At 45.9% G+C, this 26,270-nt stretch overlaps 1 protein-coding gene across 3 annotated transcripts in view; it reads right to left on the reverse strand.

The window, feature by feature from the left end:
* Positions 1–26,270, reverse strand: part of TSPAN4 (tetraspanin 4) — a 594,748-nt gene that overhangs the window by 330,315 nt on the left and 238,163 nt on the right. For all 3 annotated transcript variants that reach the window (XM_040410435.1, XM_040410436.1, XM_040410437.1), the window contains one exon: positions 18,546–18,611. The gene's annotated coding sequence lies outside the window, so the exon portion shown is untranslated. The remainder of the gene's footprint in view (positions 1–18,545; positions 18,612–26,270) is intronic.

Genomic DNA, 26,270 nt, shown 5'->3' on the forward strand with positions numbered 1-26,270 from the left:
GGACAGCCAAGACAGACCACCAGTAAAGAGGATTGTTTGATCCACTGACAAGCACAAGCAGCTCCCACAGTTTCGCTGTCCACCATTCAGACACAGGTGACACTTTCAGTACACACCCGTCTCTGCCCACACCATTTCCAGGCATTTAGGAGAAGGAAATTTGGTGTCATGGTGCCCAATTACATGTCCTCCTATTGGCAGCCAGCCACCATCACTTTTGTTTGCAGTGGTGTAGTGAACAAGAAACCTGGAACTTTATGCAGCGTCCCACTAGTGTACGTGGGCACTGCAAAAGCTTATTTTGTCATATCTTGTATCATGCTGTATTTCATTCTTATGTGAGATCCCTGTTACCAGGCTGTCAGGTGCATTTCATACATTCCACCACTAGGTGGGGATAGCACCACCGTGTATATATATATAGCACAGTTCAGGCCCAGTTAGGGAGTTGGAGTCAGAGTTAGGAGGAAGGAGGAGATGGATGGAGTAAGGAGCAAGGGGGAAGGAAAGGACCCCTCTCCTTTCAGCTCTCTTGGGCTCCATGACCCAGAGGAGCCAATTTATATCTGTGTCAAGCCAGGAAAATAGGCAGAGGTGAAGTCTGTATTCTACCATCTACTCTTCCGGAGTGTCAAGTGGATTTTACTAAGTATATTGTGGAAAGACAAAGGAAGGACAAAGCCATTATTCTAGGCTTTAGGCGCCTATGTAATAAGGTGAAGGATTTATTAGCTTCTGGCAGCCTCACCGTAAGGCCGAATGCACACGGCCGTGTTCCGCGGCCGAGAGCTGTCCGTGGTATGCCGGGCTAGATTCCTGTTCAGAGCAGGAGCGCACGGCGTCATTTGTTGCTATGACGCCGTGCGCTTCATGCTGCCGATACACTACAGTAATACACTGGTATGATTTATACGAGTGTATTACTGTAGTGCAGCGGCGGCAGCAAGCGCACGGCGTCATAGCAACCAATGACGCCATGCGCTCCTGCTGCCAGCAGGAATCCAGGCCGGCATACCACGGACCGCTCTCGGCCGCGGAACACGGCCGTGTGTATTCGGCCTTTAGAAGATAAAGACTTGAACTACCTTTACTGAGACTGAAGCAAGGCAAAGAGCTGAATATCAGTGAGTACATAACTTCCTACGATAGCCTGAAACATAACCACATGTACAGCCTGTTACTGGGAATTAACACATCCAACCTGCATGTTCATAAGAGACTGTTTTATAACTGGATTCAAATTGTTATCAAGGTCATGGTTACAGTAAAGTACTGAGTTCGATTCAAACCCTGCCTCATTCTTCTATCTCCATACTACCACCACTCTCGCCATTTTGCACCATCAAGGTGCTGGCGTCACGACAATACCTAAGTCAGGGGCCCAGCCGCACAAGCACTCAGAAACCCAATCACCATCAAGGGCACCTCGATCACCACCTGCCCGGTGTCCCCTGTAAGAGTGTGCCCCGGAGAATCCAGTGCTGTTCTCCCCTTCACTGCACTGCTGGCCCAGGGAGGCGTCTGCTAAACCTTGAGTAACCGATAAACTGTTGCACCCGTCGGCCCACTGTGAACCTGACGTGTTCTCCCCTGCGGACCGGCACGTTGCATTTACAATCTGGAACAATATTGTCATAACCGATGAATCCAGGTTTTGTTTTCGATCCGACGACAGTTGGGTTCCAATATGGAGGCCTTGTGGTGAGTTCTTCAATCCTGCCTTTGCTGTGGAGCCAAACACTGTCCCAACTGCTGGTGTGATCATCTGGGGGCCATTACATGCGACATTCAGTCACCCCTAGTAGAGATACAAGGGACACTAACAGCTCAGCGATATATGCAGGACATCCTGTGACCACATATGTGTTGTCTCCAGGGCCGGCGCCACCCATAAGCAGAGTATGGTACCGCGTAGAGCACACTCTGCCTGGGGGCGCCGATGCTCTGGAGTGCAAATCCCGACTAGCCACAGCCCGCACCACGCCCCCACTTGTGATCCATCTCTGACATCATCTCCTGCGGCTGCTTGACTCCTTCTGTTCGTTCCTGTACTTGCCGGCCGGATCATGGATGTGCTGCGATCCTGCGCCGGTGTTTTGCCACTTTTCTATACCCGGACAAAAGTCTATACCCGGAAGTGATGTAGCTGCACCGGAAGTCATGCGGATGCATTGGAATCAGCTGTAGGAGAGGGTGTGCGCGCTGCGCAAGCGCATTCTGCTAAAGTATGTTAATCTGGCAGAACGCCCCTGCATTTTCCAAGCCCTCCATTTCTTTATTATCCATCTCTTTCTTTACTATCAATGGCGGCACAGAGTCAGTCTTAGCAAATGCCGAGCGCAGCGAGGCCGAGCCCGATGCATGGCGAGCGAAGCGAGCCCGCAAGAGTACAAATTAATGTAGATTACGGGCTCGCGGCGTTCTGCCAGATTATTATACTGTAGCCAAATGCGCTTGCGCAGCGCGCACACCCCCTCCTCCAGCTGATTCCAACGTGTCCACGTGACTTCCGGTGCAGCTACATCACTTCCGGGTATAGACTTTTGTCCGGGTATAGAAAAGTGGCAGAACACCGCCATGAGTTTCTTCAGTCACTTCGGCGCGAGATCCCGCGAGACCGGAGGTCACGGGTCTCGTGTGATCTCGCGCCGATACACATGATCTTATGCAACGTCATATCCGGGACGTCACAACAGGAAGTGACGTGTTGACTCAGGGTATTGAAGTATTACGGGGTAGGGAAATATCACTGGACACCGGCGGAGAGTACAGACTAGAAGACTACAGGATTATCAGCGTCAGTGAGCGACACAAGTACGTACGTACGTACGTACGTGGGTGGGGGGGTTTTGGCGGCAATTTCAAATTACATAATGGAGCCTGGCTGGGGGGCAGTGTGACTGTGCACTGTCTGTGGGGGCAGTATTACTTAGTGGAGCACTGGGGGGCAAATTACATAATGGAGGATGGGTAAAGGGGCGTGGTCAATGGGCGGGGTCAAGGGGGCGGAAAAATTAGCTTTTGCCTAGGGTGGCAAAAATCCTTGCACCAGCCCTGGTTGTCTCTCATGGCAGGGCTTCCAACTGGTGTTTTTCCAGCAGGATAAAGCTCGCCCACACAACAAGGGTTTCCCAGGAACGTCTCCACAAGATTGCAACACCTCCTAGGTCTACCGGTCACCAGATCTCCTGACAGTCAAGTATTTAAAGGACCAGGTGAGACACCAGCTCCAGCAACCTACGAGTGTACAGGATATACAGGGTAAATGTGCCACAGGATACCCTGTGGAAGATCTATACCTCCATACCCAACCATATCTCATCTTGTATCCAGGCTAGAGGTGGCCCAACAGGGTACTTGAGCTACAGTTTTCCCCAATAAATTTCTCCTTTCGCTCTAATATTGTGATCACTGACATATATCACTACATAGAAAAGTTTCATCGACTTCTACAACTCCTTCTTATGTTAATGCGTGGACATTAGCTGGTCGACCGGCCCCACAGAAAACAGTAGGTTCAATCACATATATCTAACGTGTATGGCCAGCTTATCATTGGAATCTCTCCAGAATTCTGTGTCAGCAGCACCGTAAACAGTATTCAGGCAATGATAAGCAGTGAGAATATCCTTTGGACATATTCATGGCACAGGATGAGGAATTTTATTCCTCCAATGTATTATTCTGTTGCTTCCAATCTTAAAGAAACACATCAAATGCATAAAACTGTAAAAAATATGCCCCACGATTCCTTCCCTATATAAAATAAAAACATTCCGGGGATCATTTATTAAACTGGTGTGAAGTAGAACTGGCTTAGTTGCCCATAGTAACCAATCAGATTCCACCTTTCATTTTTCACAGCTCCTCTGGAAAATGAAAGGTGGACTCTGATTGGTTGCTGTGGGCAACTAAGCCAGTTCTACTTTACACCAGTGTGATAAATGACCCCCTTGGTGTTTATTTAACGTGGACAGTTCCCATATACAGGGAGTGCAGAATTATTAGGCAAATGAGTATTTTGACCACATCATCCTCTTTATGCATGTTGTCTTACTCCAAGCTGTATAGGCTCGAAAGCCTACTACCAATTAAGCATATTAGGTGATGTGCATCTCTGTAATGAGAAGGGGTGTGGTCTAATGACATCAACACCCTATATTAGGTGTGCATAATTATTAGGCAACTTCCTTTCCTTTGGCAAAATGGGTCAAAAGAAGGACTTGACAGGCTCAGAAAAGTCAAAAATAGTGAGATATCTTGCAGAGGGATGCAGCACTCTTAAAATTGCAAAGCTTCTGAAGCGTGATCATCGAACAATCAAGCGTTTCATTCAAAATAGTCAACAGGGTCGCAAGAAGCGTGTGGAAAAACCAAGGCGCAAAATAACTGCCCATGAACTGAGAAAAGTCAAGCGTGCAGCTGCCAAGATGCCACTTGCCACCAGTTTGGCCATATTTCAGAGCTGCAACATCACTGGAGTGCCCAAAAGCACAAGGTGTGCAATACTCAGAGACATGACCAAGGTAAGAAAGGCTGAAAGACGACCACCACTGAACAAGACACACAAGCTGAAACGTCAAGACTGGGCCAAGAAATATCTCAAGACTGATTTTTCTAAGGTTTTATGGACTGATGAAATGAGAGTGAGTCTTGATGGGCCAGATGGATGGGCCCGTGGCTGGATTGGTAAAGGGCAGAGAGCTCCAGTCCGACTCAGACGCCAGCAAGGTGGAGGTGGAGTACTGGTTTGGGCTGGTATCATCAAAGATGAGCTTGTGGGGCCTTTTCAGGTTGAGGATGGAGTCAAGCTCAACTCCCAGTCCTACTGCCAGTTTCTGGAAGACACCTTCTTCAAGCAGTGGTACAGGAAGAAGTCTGCATCCTTCAAGAAAAACATGATTTTCATGCAGGACAATGCTCCATCACACGCGTCCAAGTACTCCACAGCGTGCCTGGCAAGAAAGGGTATAAAAGAAGAAAATCTAATGACATGGCCTCCTTGTTCACCTGATCTGAACCCCATTGAGAACCTGTGGTCCATCATCAAATGTGAGATTTACAAGGAGGGAAAACAGTACACCTCTCTGAACAGTGTCTGGGAGGCTGTGGTTGCTGCTGCACGCAATGTTGATGGTGAACAGATCAAAACACTGACAGAATCCATGGATGGCAGGCTTTTGAGTGTCCTTGCAAAGAAAGGTGGCTATATTGGTCACTGATTTGTTTTTGTTTTGTTTTTGAATGTCAGAAATGTATATTTGTGAATGTTGAGATGTTATATTGGTTTCACTGGTAAAAATAAATAATTGAAATGGGTATATATTTGTTTTTTGTTAAGTTGCCTAATAATTATGCACAGTAATAGTCACCTGCACACACAGATATCCCCCTAAAATAGCTAAAACTAAAAACAAACTAAAAACTACTTCCAAAAATATTCAGCTTTGATATTAATGAGTTTTTTGGGTTCATTGAGAACATGGTTGTTGTTCAATAATAAAATTAATCCTCAAAAATACAACTTGCCTAATAATTCTGCACTCCCTGTAGAAGTAAATCAGAGAGCCTCAGTATATGCAGCTCCCCGTCGCACAGGCGCACGCTTACCTCTGGCTGACAGTTCAACATTTCATTCAATATTGTTCCACGGCTTAGACAAGGGAAATGTACTTACTGCACTCGAGCTGTAGGACTTGTCAAATACAATGCCATCAACAATCACAGGGGTCCGAATGTACTCGGAGGGTATGTTTATGTATGGAGGAGTCCTAGGTAGATGGGCACAGTTAGTACTATAGCCTTGAGGGATAAAAAGGGTTTCCTGCCATAGTTTAGCAGAATCTTCCTATGATTTATAGAAGGAAAATGTCATCTGTATTGTAAATTAATCCCGGCAATGTATTCTGGGCTGAAAATGGGTCAGATCACACTGCGCTGCACTGATGAGTACTGTAAGGGAACAGACAAGCAGCCAGCGGCCTCCCTAGTACTTCACAGTAGTACTTTTCCAGAAAAGGATTTTTCTATTTTTTTCTTAAGGACCTGTTCATAGGGTGGAAAAATGCACAACAAACTACAGTGCAGCGCATTACACGTAAATGGCGTCTTCAAAACTTTATACATAACGGTAAAAATCTGCCCAGCTTACTGCAGATCTTGCTGAGGATTTAACCCTTGGCAGTGCAAGGGCTGAAATCCAAAGTCAGACTCTGTACAAATATAGGGGGAGATTTATCCAACTGGTGTAAAGTAAAACTGGTTTACTCGCCCGTAGCAACCAATCAGATTCCACCTTTCATTTTTCACAGCTCCTTTGGAAAATGAAAGGTGGAATCTGATTGGTTGCTCTGGGCAACTAAGCCAGTTCTACTTTATAAAACTTTGATAAATATCTTCCATAGTGTCAATTTTCAAAGCAGAGGAATTTCTCTACATCAAATCCTCCTTATGTGGAGACAAGGACATAATTTCATACGCCAGACTCCAGGGGAACAAACTTTTTAATAGATGCAGGCCTCTTGGATTTTCCGAGTGTTTTTTTCTCCCTAACTAATGACCTATCCTTTTGTCATCAATAGTGTTGAACGAATCGAACTACGGATCATAGATCCAAAGTCGATTCGTTCTAACGCTTTGTTTTAATGCTGCATGGAGACCTGTTTCCATAAAGTATTAAAACGTATTGCCTCCGAGCACCTGAAGCTGCGTAAGACATTAGTGAATGAATTCGGTATTCAGTGCTACATCAAAAAATTCCAGTTAGCAATCCGAAGTCGGGTTTGGTACCGTGGTACCAAACCAGACTTCGGATTCCGAATTCTCGCGACTTCAGGTGAAACTAATTTTGCCTCAACGAAGGCAATACATTTTAAGGCCTATTGCACACGACCATATGGCTTTTTCAGTGTTTTGCGGTCAGTTTTTCACGGATCCGTTGTTCAGTTTTTTTTTTCCCCATTGTGTTTCCGTTTTTTCCATATGGCATATACAGTATACAGTAATTACATAGAAAAAATTGGGCTGGACATAAAATTTTCAATAGATGGTTCCGCAAAAACGGAACAGATACGGAAGACATAAGGATGCATTTCCGTATGTGTTCCGTTTTTTTGGCGGAACCATTGACTTGAATGGAGCCACGGAACGTGATTTGCGGGCAATAATAGGACATGTTCTATCTTTCAACGGAACGGAAAAACAGAAATAGGGAAACGGAATGCATACGGAGTACATTCAGTTTTTTTTGCGGACCCATTGAAATGAATGGTTCCGTAAACGGTAAACGGTGCATGAGGCCTAATACTGTAAGGAGACAGGTCTCAGACAGCATTAAAACGATCTATGATCCGAAGCTCGATTTGCCCAACACTAGTCATCAGTATGTGATTGTGGGGGTCATACATTAGCTCAGGGACTTTTAGGCCAACAAAAGACATGGACATTATTCTAACCTGAATTTAAATACTTTTAAATTAAAGGGGTTTTCTAGGATTTTTATCCTCAGGATAGTTAATCAATATGAGATCAATAGGGGTCCGTCGGTCGGCACCCCCACTGATCAGCTGTTTGAAGAGGCCATGGCCCTCCTATGAGCACAGCAGCCTTCTCGCAGTTTAGCAAGCACAGCGCCCTCTATCGGATAGCGGCTGGCTGTGCATGGCATTGCTGCTCAGCTCCATTTACTTGAAAAAAAAAAAGTGTTTTATGTTGAAAAAGGAGAAATCTTTAAAAAGCTATATAAATTTGGCATCACTACAATCATATTAACTCAGAGAATAAAGATATCCCGCATGGTGAAGGCTAGAAACGAGCGAAGTTCTTGTTTTGTAAAATTCGGCGAAGCAGGCGAATCGAGTTTTACAAAACAATTCGCTTTGTGAGGAATTACTTCGTCAAGAAGCGCATTTCTTTGCAGATGCAGTGTTCATCGCTGATCGTGGCATCCGAGATCCATATTGAAGCATTTTACTGTTTGCAAAAAATAAAATAAAAATAACGGTAAATCATACTTACCTCATCCATTTGCTCGCAAAGAGGCCATCGTGTTTGAAGATCCAGCGCGAAATCTTGTGCAGCACGTGATGACTTCATCATATGTCACAACGCACGACATTTTGCGTGGGATCTTCAAGTAATATGGCCGGGGCAGCCTTTTCACACTCAAATGGATGAGGCAAGTATTTTTATTTTTTTTTACCGCCATGTCAGGGAAAATCGATTCGTTACCACAAAGCAAATTCGGCTTTGTGAAAGTTTTCATGAAATTCGGATCGAAGTCCACTTCACGGCCCCCCCTTCCTCCCTCTATTGTAATATCATTGGTGGCCAGTGTGCGGCCTCCCCTCCCTCCCTCTATTGTATTAATATCATTGGTGGCCAGTGTGCGGCCTCCCCTCTCCCCCCCCCGATCACCGGCCGGGAGCTCCTCCTACTGGTAAGTGACAGGTCTGTGCGGCGCATTGCTTAATGATCTGTCACTTACCAGTAGGAGGAGCTCCCGGCCGGTCACAGACAGCGCAGCAGGTAAGTATGATGCTTCTAATATTGTAATATTGCCAAGTAACCATGGCAACCAGGCCTGCAGTAGCGTCCTGGTTGCCATGGTTACAGATCGGAGCCCCAGCGATTAAACTGGGACTCCGATCGGAACTCTCCGCACACTGGCCACCAATGATATTACAATAGAGGGAGGGAGGGGGGGCCGCACACTGGTCCATCACTATGGGAACGCCTCTGTGTTAGAATATACTGTCGGATTTGAGTTTTCACGAAGTGAAAACTCAGCTCTGAAAAAGCTTTTATGCAGACGGATCTTCGGATCCGTCTGCATGAAAGTAGCCTACGGACGCGGATCACGGACACGGATGCCAATCTTGTGTGCATCCGTGTTTTTTCACGGACCCATTGACTTGAATGTGTCCGTGAACCGTTGTCCGTCAAAAAAATAGGACAGGTCATATTTTTTTGACGGACAGGATACACGGATCACGGAGGCGGATGAAAAACGGTGCATTTTCCGAGTTTTCAACGGACCCATTGAAAGTCAATGGGTCCGCAGAAAATCACGGAAAACGTAACAACGGCCACGGGTGCACACAACGGTCGTATACATGAGGCCTTATTCTGATTGCCTGATTGGAGTCAGGAAGGAATTTTTTTCCCCTTAAGAGGGGAAAATTGGCTTCTACCTCACAGGGTTTTTTTTTTTTTCCTTCCTCTGGATCAACTTGCAGGATAGCAGGCTGAACTGGATGGACAAATGTCTTTTTTCAGCTCTATAAACTATGTTACTATGCCAGAATTGCTGGTTTTTGTTCATTCCACATCCCAAACATAGAATAAACAAGCCCTCCAACTCCACGGATGCAAAAATATAAATATTATGGGTCTTGGAATTTAGCAAAAAACAAAAAGTGTTCATATTGTGCAAAAGTAAATAAATCTAAACAAACTACATACATGTGGTACCTCTGTAACCACATTACCTTAGAGAATAGACGTGTCATGTGATTTATTCCCCACTGTGAGCTACATGAAATAAAAAAATAAAAAACACAATGGCAGGTTGTTGTTTTTTCCCTCCACACCCACCCCCGAAAAAATAAATAAAGCTACACAATGCATTATATATACTCCAAAAATAATGCCATTAGGAAAATACAATTCACCCTGCAAAAAAACAAGCCCTCACGCAGCTTTGATGATGGAAAACTAAAAAACTTATAGGTGTGACAATATAAAAAAAAAAAATGCTGGGACACTAGGTCTTAAATAGGCCAGTCATTAAGGGGTTAATTTAGTCTATTAGATCCCACAAAACAGGACAATTTTTCAGTTGGCCTAATTTTAGAAAACACTACCATGTCTATATATTGCTGTTACATACTTGCTATGGCGCCCTCTGCTGTTATTTTGATTTCTTCTCTCAACCTCTAATTCCTGTGTTCAGTGCTGGTCGCACATGCTCAGTAGCTCAGTCCCACTGTCTGGATCCTCTGGTATATGGGCAGTGGAGAGTGATTAGGCTATTGTACAGGCCAGACAATAAAAGCCCCTATACACAGACTATTGTCGGCCTGATGTTTTTGGTGAGAACGGTTGACAATACTGTGGATGAGAAACTCCCTGACAGATATTGAGTGGGAGAGAAGGATCGGGTCCATTCAATGCCCAATATTTTGTTCTCCTTGGCGATAAAGTATGCTACCACCAGAGGTGTCGGGCAGCAGCTTTTTCCTCTGCCTCCATTGAAAACCCATTATACTCTGCCGAGTGTGTAAGTGCATGGGGGAGTTGGGAGAGATAGCTAACTACCGAAGGTGCATGGGCAATATAAAGGGACTGTCGAGATTAAGGTGAAAACCAGTCAACCCCCAGGATCCACCTAAAATAAAGAACTGAGTATTACATATCTGACAGATTCTGAAACTATTGCTCCGATTCTCCTGGTTGGGCTCTATTTACCCAGCTGTAATGGTGACATCACCTCAACATGTGACAGCCAATCACAGGCCTTGACTGGTGCAAAGCGGAGGCCAGTGATTGGCCATAGAGGTTATCACCACTGCAGCCAGATAGAGCCTGGCCCAGAGAATGAAATTGGCAGCACAGGATCTGTAAGGTAAGAGTAGGTTCAGACTTGCATTAAACAGATCCAGCAGGCTGTTCTAGCAGAGGACAGTCTGCTGGAGTTCATCGGGTCTGGCCTAGCTGGATACTGCTGTTCACCACAGGACCCCATTGACTATAATGAGATCCGACCACTTTCCAACATAAGTGCCAGTTTTCGACCGGACAAAAACCACTGCATGCAAAGGTCTCCGTTGCCTGAAAACCAGCACTTATGCTGGAACCGCTGGGTCCCATTAGTCAGAGGAGTCGGGCAGTGAATGGCAGGCTGGATCTAGGCTGGATCTGGTGAACTCCGGCAGGCTGTTCTCTGCCGGAACAGCCTGCCGGATCAGTTTAACACGCATGAACCTACCCTAAGTACTTGGGCTACTTTCACACTAGCGTTTTTGCTGGATCCGGCAGGGCTCCGCAAAAATGCTTCCGTTACTGATAATACAACCATCTGCATCCGTTATGAACGGATCCGGTTGTATTATCTGTAACATAGCCAAGATGGATTAGTCATTAACTCCATTGAAAGTTAATGGGGGACGGATCCGTTTTCTATTGTGTCAGAGAAAACGGATCTGTCCCCATTGACTTGCAGTGTGGGTCATGACGGACCCTTCTTGCTCTGCAGCATGCTGCGGTTTGCTCTCTGGTATGAGAACGGAACGCATTTTGGAGCATTCTGTTCTGTTCAGTTACGTTTTGTCACAATTGACAATGAATGGAGACAAAACGGAAGCGGTTTTTTTTCCGGTATTGAGACCCTATGACTGATCTCAATACCAGAAAATATTACCGCTAGTGTGAAAGTAGCCTTACCTGTTCTTTATTTCAGGCGAATCCCAGGGGTTGTCTGGGCTCCTCCTGAAACTGGACAATTTCTTTTAGAATCGATGAATTAGAAGAGACTTTCCTACTGGAACTGGACACATTAGGTTGACGTTCTGAGAAGGAATCAAAAGACAAAAAAAAAAACGATCTAGACACAAGTATTTTTTAATGTGATTTCACTAGTTCTGTTTTTCCTCACTGAGTGAAGTAATATTTATTCATGTGACACCCCCTTTAAGGACTGACCGATTTGATGACTGTCAATCTCTCCCTGTAGGCCCCTGAGATGTCAAACCGATACTAGGCAACACAATACATGATCTATGCTGTAAACTGGGTTCGCCTTCGTCCGGTACACAAAGTGTTAAGGCGCCAGCCATCATTTTAAGAAAACCGCCCACCCCTATGATGGTAGAACTGAAGTCTTTATGGCTGCTTCATGCGTGCAATTAGAGAGCGGGAGCCATCACTCACCTGGCAGTATTTTACACTTCTCTAACTGTACATCGCAGACTGAAGTTTTTGTAAGGAAATAATTTCCCAAACTCTCGCCAGTGTGAAATTAATTCATATGCAAACGCCAATAAATAATTCAGGATTACTTAGAGAAATGTACTAGAAAATGCAGTTCTATCCTCTCCTGTCCCTCTCCAACACAAGATTTAATATCTTTCCAAGCCACTGAATAGGATTTTGTGAACTAAATAACTTCTAAGCGTTTAGATAAAAATTATTATTGTACATATTAACGGCGCTACGTGATCTGGAGTTAAAACATCTGTCACATCCAGGCACCCGCCATACTGTCCAAAAAAACTGCATAAGGACATAACAGAGCCCATGAGCAAGAGTGAAGAGCTGTGCTCGCTTTCCCAAATCCGACACAAGATATATCACATGGTCACCCATTATTCTGAACGGGCGCAATGTAATACTACAGCATTATGGCAGAAATACGATAACAGCTGATTGACGGATGTTGGAGAAGCCAGGCCTGTGTGATCAGCTGATCGAAGGGGCAGCTTTACCCTAAAGATGGACATGGACATTACATAACTATTAGCTGAACCCACCTATCATCTAATGTGTATGGGCGCCTCCCGAATCCTCCAATGGTCAATCTCCTCCAATGGCCAATCTCCTCCAATGGCCAATCTGGATTTCAACTGCCCTATCCTTTTGTTCTCAGGAAAATAATCCGCTGCCTGACGCCGCATTCAGGATGCAAGCGTACGGAGGGGTTTGGAGAAGGAGATGTTAGTCAAATAATTGTTCCGCCAACAGATATGTAATGTGTATGGCCAGGGGATGTAGTGTGATATGGAAACCCTCTTTTCTGGAATTTGGGAGAGACTACAAAGTCTGTCAGCATGTTTCAAATTGAGTCTGGTACGACGCACTGGAGAGAAAGACGTACACTGCAAAGACATACTTATAAGGACCTTAGATTGTGAGCCCCGTTGGAGACAGAGTGATGCTAATGTCTGTAAAGTACTGAGGAATATAATATCGCTATATAAGTCCATAAAAAAAGAAATAAAAATAAAGGCTACCTACCCCCACACGTCAGCGGGTCACGTAGCCGCTGCAGCCAATGACTGGCCACAGCGGTGAGGAGTCCCCCACTATGTCACGTGCTGCATGGGGAACATGTCACCGCTGTGGTCATTCATTGGCTGTAGCGGCCACTTGACTCCTGTCAAACAGAATGGCAGCGGTGGCAGGTGAGTGGGGGTTGGGACGGGGTCTGCCAGAAAGATCCCATGAAGGTGAACAACCACTTTCAACTGTGACCACTATAGCAGGCTTGATGTAACCATAGGTATAGAACAGCCTTTATTCCTATCATCAGTGGCATCTGGAACACTCTAATACTGGAATGCTGTAATACTGTGGGTGGTTCTGGGAACCCAATAGTATCTTTTCAGAGAATGGAACATATGTACGTAATGTCCTTACAGTCCCACAGGGCAACACTCTGTTTGCAACGGGAGGTAATGTTTTCTGAATGGATGGCCTCTTCTGGCTGTTCTCAAGGGCAGTCGCTGCTCTCCTTGAAACCCTCCTCTGAAGCTGACCACTGCTGGGACCTCACTACTTGCTCTGGTTCCACACCTTCGGGGCAGCACTACTAACTGGCCTGCTTTTCCTCACAAGGATCCTTAGGGCACACTTTCTGTGTACACAGCTCATACCTCAGAAACAGTTCTGCCCATGAGTGCACTGACTGGAACAACTCCACACAACCACTTCCTGGCCAATTATATCCTACTATGGACCTCCTGTCATCTGCTGTATGACACAAGCACACAAGAATTAAGTGCTGCTGCAGCATCTCTGTGCAGTTCACAATAGGATGTCCACAGACTAATGACTATGTTAGTGGTTCACCAACTTCTGAAGTGAAGTGAGATACAGTAAGTCCATGGCATTAAAGGGGTTTTCCGAGACATTAGAACAGATGACATATCCTCTGGCCGATCAGCTGTTTCAAAAGGCAGTGGCGCTTGCAGTAGCGCTGCAAATTTCTCTCAGCTTTTCCTAGGCCGGTGACGACACGTTCATCGGTCCTGTGACCTAGGAGCAGCTCAGCCCCATTCAGGCAGCAAGGGGGGCAGAGGTGAAGCAGGTGCTCCAAGGAACTGGGCCAGCTCTCCATGCTCCGAGCACCTGCATCTGTAATACCGATTACAGAGAGGAAGAGCTCATTTTAGTCACCATGATCAACCCTACCAGACGGTATGCCTGGTGTAATAGGGTTGATCATAAAGACAGATCCTCTTTAAGTGCTGTACTTAAAGAGGTTGTCTCATCATGGAAAATGGGGGCATATCACTAGGCTATGTCCCCATTGTCGTATAGGTGTGGGCAGTGGCTTAACTACCGGGGAAGCAGGGGAAGCAGCTGCTTCGGGGCCCGGGCTGCCAAGGGGGCCCGGCGCCCCGGCAGCGTGTGTGACAGTTTATTTTCAAGTTAGTTAGATATCGATTCTTGTCTTAATGTTCAGGGCCCCTTCACAGCAGCAGCTGACCAGGCTAATGTGATCTAATCTTACTGTCTCCTAAAGTCTCCTGATGTGTCTGGGATTCGAACCCACAACCTCCAATGTATCAGAGGCAAAGCATTTACCCACACAGCCATAAAGGCTGCATTGAAACTGATTGAAAAAGTCTCATATTTTTTCAGTCAGCAGCAAGGCAGATCTTATGGTCTTGTGGTTAAGTGCTTTGCCTCTGATACAGAAGGTCGTGGGTTCGAATCCCAGCAGAAACTTTTCTGAAATACAAGCACTGACTCCATATATGGACATACAGGGCGGGACACAGGAAGAGGCTGCATTGCATCGCTGACATGGAGGTAAGTAGAAGTGTTTATTTTATTTTTTTAATACCCGACTGTTACTGCCATGGGGGGAGCGGGGGGCACTTGATACTGGCACATGGGGGGAGGGGGGTTGGCACCTGATACTGGCACATGGGGGCGAAGAGAGGCACCTGATACTGGCACATGGGGGGGAGAGGGGTTGGCACCTGATACTGGCACATGGGGGGGGGGGGAGGGAGAGAGGCACTTGATACTGGCACTTTTGTGGGGGGGGGGGAGATGGCACTATGATACTGGGACATGGGGGTAGGAGAGAGGCACTTGATACTGGCATGTGGGGGGGTTTTCACTTGATATTGGCACATGGGGGGGAGAGATGCACCTGATACTGGCACCTGGGGGGGGGGGGAGAAAGGCACCTGATACTGGCACATGGGGGGGGGAGAGGGGTTGGCACCTGATACTGGCACCTGGGGGGGGGAGAGGGGTTGGCACCTGATACTGGCACCTGGGGGGGAAGGGGGGGTTGGCACCTGATACTGGCACATGGGGGGGGGGGGGGGGGAGTCACCTGATACTGGCACATGGGGGGGGGAGAGAGGCACTTGATACTGGCACTTTTTTTGTGGGGGGGGGAGGTGGCACTATGATACTGGGACATGGGGGGAGGAGAGAGGCACTTGATACTGACACCTGGGGGGGAGGGGGGGTTGGCACCTGATACTGGCACATGGGGGGGGGGGGAGAGGCACCTGATATTGGCACATGGGGGGGAGAGGGGTTGGCACCTGATACTGGAACATGGGGGGGGGAGGGAGAGAGGCACTTGATACTGGCACTTTTTTTGTGGGGGGGGGGGAGATGGCACTATGATACTGGGACATGGGGGGGAGGAGAGAGGCACTTGATACTGGCATGTGGGGGGGGGGGGGTTGGCACTTGATACTGGCACATGGGTGGGTTTGGCACTATGATACTGGCACATGGGGGAGAGAGGCACTTGGTACTGGCACTTTTTTGGGGGGGGAGATGGCACTATGATACTGGGACATGGGGGGGGAAGAGAGAGGGCACTTGATACTGGCGCATGGGGGGTTTGGCACTATGATACTGGCACATGGGGGTGGGAAGGAGAGAGGCACATGATACTGGCACATAGGGGGGGGGGTGGCACTATGATACTGGGACATGTGGGGGGGAGGAGAGAGGCACTTTATACTGGCACATGATGGGGGGGCATCTATGGGGACACTTACTGGCACATTATTGGGGGGCATTATGGGGGACACTAGGCCGGCAGCCTATCAGAGGCCGGACACTGAGGGGCATCTACTGGGGCACTATATATGGGGCATTTTATACTGGTACATTATGGGGGGCACTAGCAGGAAGGGGGGAGAGGAGCACTATGGGGGAATTTACTGGGGGCACTATATAGGGGTATTTTATACTGGGACATTATGGGGGCACTATGGGGACATTAGCTTAACTGGGGGCATTACAAGGGGGTATTTTTGCACTGTCACATTAAAAGGAGAACTATTACTACTGGGGGGGGAGCATTATAGTGGGCTTTATTACTCCCCCATGGTATGACCCCCTAGTAGCAGCACCAGCCTCTCCCTGCTCTGCTATCCCTCTGCCCCTTCTCCAAATCCTTATTATGAAATCTTTCTCATTAGGATAAAGCACAGCATCAGCTCCGCCGAGCCCCCGGCCAAGTGTTGAAGTGGCGTCTGAGATCCCCAAGGGTCAAGTAACTGTAAGTTTTCATATGAAATATGTTTATGTTATACACATATAGCATCCACTGTGCCACACAATATACAGTATACCGCTACACTGTGCCAAAGGAGTGGGGTTTACACAGGAGGAGGGAGGTGCGAAGCACGCTGGAGGGGCCCTTACAAATATTTGCTGTGGGGCCCAGTCACTTCTAGTTACGCCCCTGGGTGCGGGTCTCAGCGGTGGTATATCGAGAACATAGCCTCACAAGGTGGTAGCTGGAGGACTCCGGTCCGGCCACCACCAAGCCGGCTCCCCATAGAAGTGAATGGGAGCGTACCGCCGGCCCCATAGAAAATGAATAGAGGGCGGCTGCGCATGCGCAGTGCGCCCTTCTTCATTTCCGGGGCTCCGTTCTCAATATGCCCCTGACCTATAAGACGATGGGGGCATATCCTAGCGATATGCCCCCATTGTCCATGATGAGACAACCCCTTTAATAAGGATAGTTTTATGCTTTACACAGTATAGTACTATAACTTGGACACTATGTGACAGTATTATGGCACTAGATGGTTGTATTATCCAGGTATTATTGTATGAGACAGCTTTTAGCCCTGTGTGATTACATCATTGGATGATTGTAGAGCAGCATTATTTAAACCTGAATCTGCATAGTTAGGTTGCCACTGTATGTTAGTAACATAGAGGCACTATATCGTACTATTGGGGTGCGCTCACTTTAATTATACCTCTTTCGCTGTAGCACGTTGTATCACTCTACGCGCAGTACCCCGTTCACATCTCTTCAGTTGGGAAGTTTGATTCATGTTTATACAGCAGATTATCCTAAGACTTCGTTCTCAACTATAATCCATTCTTGCTAAAACAGAGTGACTAAGAGTTCCCTCCATTGGATTAAAAGGGATCAAGGTTTAATTACCATTTAGCCTATAAAATCCATATACTGTACCTGAATAGAAGATATTACTGGGCCAGGCTACAGAAAGATTTAAACAGATCAAAATTAATTATAAAACCACTAATCCTAAATCATATACATATTGCCTTCCATGAGAGCGTGCCAGTGAAAACCCAACGGGTCGAAACACGCTTATCCTAATAGTATAAAGACTAAAATGATAAATACAGCACATGCATGTTTGAATATACCGTAATTGGTAACTATATCAGCCAGCTTCTTATTTACTGGTTCCAACTTCTAAGACTTCAAATAGTTGTTTTTTTTACTCTAGAAAATCTTTTATGAACTTTTATAGATATTTTGATGAACAGAACAACTTCCTCCTGTGCGAACCCACATTACCGGTAAATCTGATGTAGCGGTCTTAATAAATGTTCCTCATAGTCTATCTTTTTTGCGGAACAGACATACGGATGCAGAAAGCACACGGATGATCTGCAAGCTTTCCGCATCTGTATGGCCGTTCCACAATGAGATAGATATGTCCTATATCTGAGCGCAAAATGTAAAGTCAATGGGTCCACAAAAATTCCGGGTACAACACGGACCGCGTGTGTATTTTGCAGCTAAACTATTTGCAGACCGCAAAAATGATAAGGTCGTGCGCAAGGGGCATAAATGAAAGTTAAAGAACATCGCACGCACTTTCAGTGTGATGTGGGATCAATTTTAGCGATGCCTCCCAATCACCTTGCTAGACTGCATGGTTAGGGTATGTGTTAGGAAAGCTGCCAGTGCATACATAAAACATATCCATGGGAGGCTTAGCCAAGATGTGAACAGTGCCTTACAGTCCGCTACAGTTATGACAGCCGCTTGATCATCATATGGCAGGGGACAGGTTTTTACATCCTGGAAGTATGCAATTAAGATTCCTATTGACTGACATAAAGCAGAGATCTTGCAAAGCCATGAGGAATTGATACAGAAAGCATATTGGAAATTGGAACAGCTTTTCACTCTATAAAGAGTAACAGTTCCTGCCGAAGCTGGGATACCCCTTTATGATTTCCACTGTGTTACTTGCTATTTTCCCATGAAACTCTTGACTACTTACATTAAATCAGTGCTTAACTTTGTAGCTCTCCACAAAACTCCTGTCAGACGAGCTGTTCTCTTCTTCCTGTCGGCAGAAAACAGAAGACACATTGAGACATAATCTAATACGTAGGACCGCTTTTATTTTATTTCTGTAAAATAAATATGACGCGTGTAAATAGCAATATTAAAGGGGTAGTCCAGGATTACAAAAACATTTCTGCTTTATTACAAAAACAGCTCTACGTCTGTCAATGAGTTGTACCTGGTATTGCAGCTCAACTTCATTGAAGGGAATTTTGATGGGCTACAATACCACACACAACCTGTGGACAAGGGTGGTGCTGTGGGGGGTGCTTTCTTCCAGAAATAGTGCCACCCTTGTCCATGGAATAGGTCTGGGATATCCGTTTGGACCTGTAAATGAAGATGAGCTGTAATACCATGTGTGCCATTAACGAGGACGACGTGAGTGACGTATACATGGATCACTGCGGACAATCGAGTACGAGTGCTGAGTGGCATATGCGCACTATATACTGTGCACGTCATTAGTGATGGGTAAGTAGTTGAAGGATGATGCCATTGGTGAATAGCTATGCTGCTCTAACGTCTGTACTTCGTTCTCGCAGTCTGCGTGTCATAGACCTGCTGTCCCCTGATGAAGCAGCACTGCGGGCAAAACATTTTGGGGGGAGTTTATTCTTTTAGACAACTGACCAGTTAGAAGTATAAATGCAAGAACTGAGCCTGCTGCAAGTGCACAAATCCAATGCATACTAGCAAGAGCAAATGTTAGCGTTGGTGAATAGGGCTTACAATTTAGGCCAGACACACAGAAGCGAATTCAATGCGAGAAAATGATTATTACAATTACTGGTAATCGGATTTTCCAGATCCCACGACAGCACCCACCACAAAGAGAGAGGAGCCGCCCCCAGGGACAGGAAACCTGCAGAATAAAAAGGTGGAGCCTCTCTCCAACCTCAGTGGTTTACAGAGCATGAGAGAGTGACTCCCCGGTTAGTTCATCTAATTATATATATATATAGTTTTTTATTTTTTATTTTTTTACTCCCTGTGCAACTTAAATCAAGAACCCAGAAACACCAGGGAGGGAATAAGAAAGGGTGCTGTCGTGGGGTCTGAAAAATCAGATTACCGGTAAGTGTAATAATCATTTTTCCCTTCCCCACGACAGCACCACAGAGATATATTACAGAGAAGAATACCCCTTCCTTGCGGGGGGGCCACCACTTGCAGAACCTCTTAACGACAGAAGAACAGAGGCAGAATTTAGCTGAAGCCGAAAGAGACGGTAAGGTAGAAGGAGAAGACCACGTGGCGGCCTTACAGGTTTGCTCAAATAGAAACATTAGCTCTCTCTGCCCAAGAGGTAGACTGCGCAAGTAGAAAGTGCTTCCAGAAGAGATGTAAGCCAGAGAAAAACTGACCTAATCTATCTGGCTAGTGAACTCTTCGAGGCCGCCTTACCCCTATTTATGCCAGAAAAGGTAACAAAAAGCGCAGAGGACTTTCTCCAATCCTTAGTTACCCCTAGGTAATGTATAAGGCATCTCCTAATCTCCAGACAGTGGAAACGTATTCCTTTTGATCCCTGGGCTTATCAAAAGTGCTTGAAAAGTAATCAAAGCTAAGAATACCCAAATGGAAGCATAGGGAATCCAAAAGCTAACTAGAGGCCCAACCTTAAAGAAAAAGGGTCGGATCAATAACATCCTAGGAAATTTTAATACCGGACATTATACTTAAATCCAGCATAATCTTATAAAATAAATCTCATATGGGTTTCTCATCAAGTGTTTATCAAAATAATCATAACAGATTTTAACAAAACATCTTAGAGAAGTACTTATCTTGACAAGGAATTATCGAACTGAAGATGATAGCTAAACACCGCTTTCTTTGGTGCAGAATATATTGCGAGACAGATGCTTTGATCCAAGATACACAGAAGGTCCTGTGTAACATTTACCAGACGAACTTTAGACATCAAAGATCCAATTTTCCTCGCAATCTGGCATCCATGATGGAAAAACTACCGTGGCATCTATCCCCCGAAGGAGCTCACGGGTCTGCCGCAAGAGGTCCAAAGAGCCCGCTGGACCCTTCAGCCTGGGAATTCTAAATCGGCGGCAAGTATTTATAGGGTTTACTGGTGGACCATACCTCCTGTAGGCCATCCAGACTAAATGTTCCAGTCCATCTTATTACTCCCAACCAGGAGCCATATAGGGCTTTGTTGATACGCCATTCATACTGTAGGCTATTCAAGCAATATGGTCCAGCCATCTTCTCACTCCTCATCAAGAGCATTATAGGGTTTGTTGGAGTGCTATGCCTATTGTAGACTATTAAACTACTAATTGACAACCAAACATAGCCACAGAACTAGTTCATCCTGCATGCATAGCCCCCAAGATAGACTGCCGCAAAGACATGGGGGCACCCCAGGCACCGCTGGTCACATAGACACCCACTCAGAGAAAATCAGACACTGCTGCATGAGCGGTCAACCATTTAGACATTAAAACAGAAGACACCAGCCATGCAGACACGGCCGCCAGAAGCCGTCCCACATGCAGACACGGCCGCAGAAGCCATCAGCCATGCGAAGCTGCCCGCCGATCAACACAACCGCTCTAGATAAACCCAGCAGCCGAAGCAGACAGCAATAGCAGTCATCCCAGCAAGCATAAACACAGAAGCAATCAGCTCCCTAGGTACATGAGACCATCCAGGCAAATACAAAAATGCAGCCAGCCAGACAGTCACGGATTCCAAGGCAGTCAGCCCGCCAGACAGGCACAGGCTCAAAGGCAGCCAGACAGACAGACACAGGCTCAAAAGGCAGCCAGTCAGACAGGCACAGGCTCAAAAGGCAGCCATCCAGACAGGTACAGTCTCAAAAGGCAGCCATCCAGACAGGTACAGTCTCAAAAGGGAGCCATCCAGACAGGTACAGTCTCAAAAGGCAGCCATCCAGACAGGTACAGTCTCAAAAGGCAGCCATCCAGACAGGTACAATCTCAAAAGGCAGCCATCCAGACAGGTACAGTCTCAAAAGGTAGCCATCCAGACAGGCACAGGCTGAAAGGTAGCCATCCAGACAGGCACAGGCTCAAAGGCAGCCATCCAGACAGGCATAGACTCTACAGGCGTTAGGCGACCAGGCATAAATGCTACAGGTGTTCAGCCGACCAGTAATAGACGCTGTAGGCGCAAGCCAACCAAGTATAGAAGCTACAGGCGTTCATCCCACCAGGCAAAGATGCAACAGAGGTTCAGCCGACCAGGCAAAGAAGCTACAGCTACAGGTGTATTGAGGAAGACTGATATGGTTTTGTGACAAGGCATTCCATCCAGGCCCTTAAGCTCTGAGGCAGGCCATCCAGGCCCTTAACCCCAGAGGCAGGCCTTTCAGGCCCTTAACCCCCGAGGCAGGCCATCCAGGCCCCTAAGCCCCGAGGCAGGCCATCCAGGCCCTAAAGCCCTGAGGCACACAACCAGGCCCTAAAGCCCTGAGGCACACAACCAGGCCCTAAAGCCCTGAGGCAGACAACCAGGGTCTAAAGCCATGAGGCAGACAACCAGGCCCTAAAGCCATGAGGCAGACAACCAGGCCCTAAAGCCATGAGGCAGACAACCAGGGTCTAAAGCCATGAGGCAGACAACTAGGCCCTAAAGCCATGAGGCCCCAAACAGGCCTTGAGGCAGCAACCGGGTTTGAAGCATTTAGACAGATTCATACCAACCACATAACACAAATATTCGCTCTATAACCTAAGTACAATCCATCATAAGGAGTACCTTCTTTCGTAGTCCTGGGGGCTCTGAGCCGTACGCCGGAGGATGCACCGGAATACATGTTCCCTCCATGGATCCGGGCTGCATGCAGTGGAACGCAATACTCCCCCTGGGTCTGCTTCCTCTTACTCATGGATCCTGGCTCCAAACGTCACGTGGCCTTACTCCCCTGGAGGGGCCCACGCATCTGCCGCAAGAATCGGACAGAGGGCCCGCACCCCCACCGGCTCCTAGGGTTATGCCAGCCCAGCCTATGGGCGATAGACCCCAGCAGGTATTACCACATAACCCTCCAGAACATCTCTGGGACTTCCAGACTAGCGGTACCTGAAAATAAAACTGCAGGTCTCCCGCTCTAGGGACAGGAAACCACTGAGGTTGAAGAAAGGCTCCACCTTTTTATTCTGCAGGTTTCCGGTCCCTGTGGGCAGATCCTCTCTCTCTCTGTGGTGATGTCGTGGGGGAAGGGAAAAGTTGCGGCGTGTGGTCCTGTTCTGACCTCCGATCCTCTGACACGAACGCACTGCATTATAATGATTTATAATGCTGTGTGACCCTGAGAGTCCTGGAATCTATTGAATTACACTGACCTAATGCTGTCAGTGTAATACAATTCCAGGTCTCACAGGAACACACAGCCTTATAAATCATAATAATGCTGTGCGATCCTGTCGGAGGAGCGGAGGTCAGAACAGGACCACACGCTGTGAGTTTCTCGTACTGAACTTGTGTGTCTGGCCTTATAGTTTAGAACTAATTAAATGTGTGTCGAGTGAGTGAAGCCCAAGTAGTTTGGCTAAGGCCTCATGCACACGACCGTTTTTCGGGTCTGCATCCGATCTGCAGTTTTTGTGGCTCGGGTGCGGACCCATTCACTTCAATGGGGCCGCAAAAGATGCGGACAGCACTCCGTATGCTGTCCGCATCCTTTGCTCCGTTCCGTGGCCCCGCAAAAAAAAATATAGCATGTCCTATTCTTGTCCCTTTTGCGGACAAGAATAGGCATTTCCACAAATGGCCGCCCGTTCCGCAAATTGTGAAAGGCACACGGGCAGCTTCCGTTTTTTGCGGACCGCAAAAAACGGAACGGTTGTGTGCATGGGGCCTAAATGGAATTAACTCTTAATATAAAGAAGGACTCACGTGATGTTGGTATCTGCAATTTTAGAACAGTAGTATCATTAAAGATGCAACTGATTCTTTTGCATCTACTCTATTAAATGTATTAGACCTGGAATATTGAAAATTGCTCCGCTGCCACAACAACAAAAAATAAGAAAAGGATAAATATTCTTGCTATAAGTAACGCATAAATCTGCGGTAGTTATCCCAGATCTACTAGTGGACAGTAGAACTACAAGTATATAGCACAATACCAACATATTGATTTCTAGTTGTAGCGGCGCTGTGAAAATACATAAAAAACGAATAACAAGAATAAAGCAAAAAATAAAAAAGACCGCTAGATATAATCCATATTGGTTTAATCCCTTCACGCTCAACATCTTAGAATAAGAAAGAACAGAACAGAAAGTAACATTGTGATCATGTAGATATATTCCTGAACTCAATTGCTATGTGCTGCATCCAGAGGGAATAGACAGCATAGCTTCCACACACTAAAGTACTGTATATCAATATAATGGGAGAATAAATTTACACAGTATAATAGAATTTTGCTCTAGTGATCAATGGATTATGTTAATCATAGCTGTAGTGTGCATATCAGTTTAACTAGATTGAATAAGTGTTAGGTTTTAAATATAATTGGTGGAAAGAAAACTTAAAATGGGATTGTCTAGTTTTTTATATGTTGATGGTAGTGAATTGATTTCCCTTTTTTTTTTCTCCAAAAGGTATTAATGTGTTTCAAGCTGTAATACCAGACACAGCCTATGGATCAGAGTGGTGCTGTTTTCAGGGAAGGGGGGGGGGGAATAAAAGCCCTAAAAAACCCACATTTTCTAAAGTTAAATATATTAGATATTGCCCTTAAACAAACAAGAACATACACTTGAAACAAAACCAAAAGAAATCCGTAATTATAAATAATTCAGAAGTGGTATAGTTTTAAATATGTTATTAGTCATACAGAAACAGGATCTGATTACACAAAAATTTATTTTTAACAACATTTTTTAAACGTTACTACTTCTGAATTATTTTTAACTAAGGATTTTCTAGCAATTTTTTTTCCCATTTACTAATGTCATCTTAAATATGTGGAGCAATTTGGTGCATTTAGGACTTGTACATTTTTTTCAGATATGCTTGGCGAGGGGGTGAGACGCAGCAGAAAGGGTGCGGAGCTTCAGGGAAAGCGGCATAAGGTGTACTATTTTGCGCCACAATTGTCATGTAATAATCTCTCTCAGACTAAGGGCTCAGCCACACGGCCGTTGCCTGGCCATGCCCGTATTGCGGCCCGCAAACATTCACTTCACTGGGTCCGCAATCCAGAAGGTGCAGTGCGTAACGGAGGCACGGAACCCCACGGAAGTTTCTCTCCGTGAAACTCTGCACCGCAAAAAAATAGAACATGTTCTATTTTTTTGCGGTGCGGACAGATCACTGACCCATTCAGGTTGAATGGGTCTAGATCTGTCTGTAGAATCCGCACGGATGTGCCCGTGCATTGGGGACCGCAAATTATGGTCCCCAATACACGGAACAGCCGATTAATGAACATATTTTTCTTCTGTTTCCTCTCCGTTTTTTTCCAGGTCCGTATGCGAAGCTATTCCTTTCAATGGGGATTTTAAAAAAATGGAAATTACTCCGTGTGCATTCCGTGTCTGTATAGCTGTTCAGCAAAAAAAAATATAGAACATTTTGCCTGTCTTTGTCTATTTTGCGGAAAAGGACAGGTATTGTTACAATGGATCCACAAAAAAACATGCAACATGGATGTCACACTGATGTAACATAGTAACATAGTTTATAAGGCTGAAAAAAGACATCTGTCCATCCAGTTCGGCCTGTTATCCTGCAAGTAGATCCAGAGGAAGGCAAAAAAAAAATGTGAGGTAGAAGCCAATTTTCCTCACTTTAGGGGGAAAAAATTCCTTCCCGACTCCAATCAGGCAATCGGAATAACTCCCTGGATCAACGACCCCTCTCTAGTAGCTATAGCCTGTAATATTATTACGCTCCAGAAATACATCCAGGCCCCTCTTGAATTCCTTTATTGTACTCACCATCACCACCTCCTCAGGCAGAGAGCTCCATAGTCTCACTGCTCTTACCGTAAAGAATCCTCTTCTATGTTTGTGTACAAACCTTCTTTCCTCCAGACGCAGAGGATGTCCCCTAGTCACAGTCCTGGGGATAAATAGACGATGGGAGAGATCTCTGTACTGACATCTTTTTTTTTTGCGGATCCGTGTTTTGCGGACCGCAAAATACATATGGTCGCGTGCATGAGCCCTAAGCCAACAGATATTTGGTATAGAGTCATAGAAAAGTGACTCTCCCTGCACCAGATTTATCATCTAGCCTGAGCCCCTGTAATTAATCTGGCGCAGGTCTAAAGAGAGCCGATCTAATGAGACGCCATCTGCAGGATTAGTAAATCTGGGCCACTGTTTTTTATTCTCTTACAACGGCTTCAACTGTTCGGCTCACAAAGCCCAATACAACAGTGCCTCTAGTGGCCATATTGCTGTATGACCCTGGCAGAGGGGGAATAATATTTTGCACAGTTGGTATAATAAAGTAAAATGTGAAATATTTTACTGCAAGCAATCTATGGTTAGAAAACATTAAAAAAATAAAAATAGACATTTGTATGTTTAGACTTTACAAATAAAAAGACCAATCAAAAGTAAAGTTTCTGCATAAAAGCCACATTAATAATTCTATAGGACAGAGTTATGAGAATACGAAGCCATGGACATACAGTGACCACTGCACACTA

Source organism: Bufo bufo, chromosome 10 (genome assembly GCF_905171765.1).
Source record: "Bufo bufo chromosome 10, aBufBuf1.1, whole genome shotgun sequence".
NCBI lineage: Eukaryota > Metazoa > Chordata > Amphibia > Anura > Bufonidae > Bufo > Bufo bufo.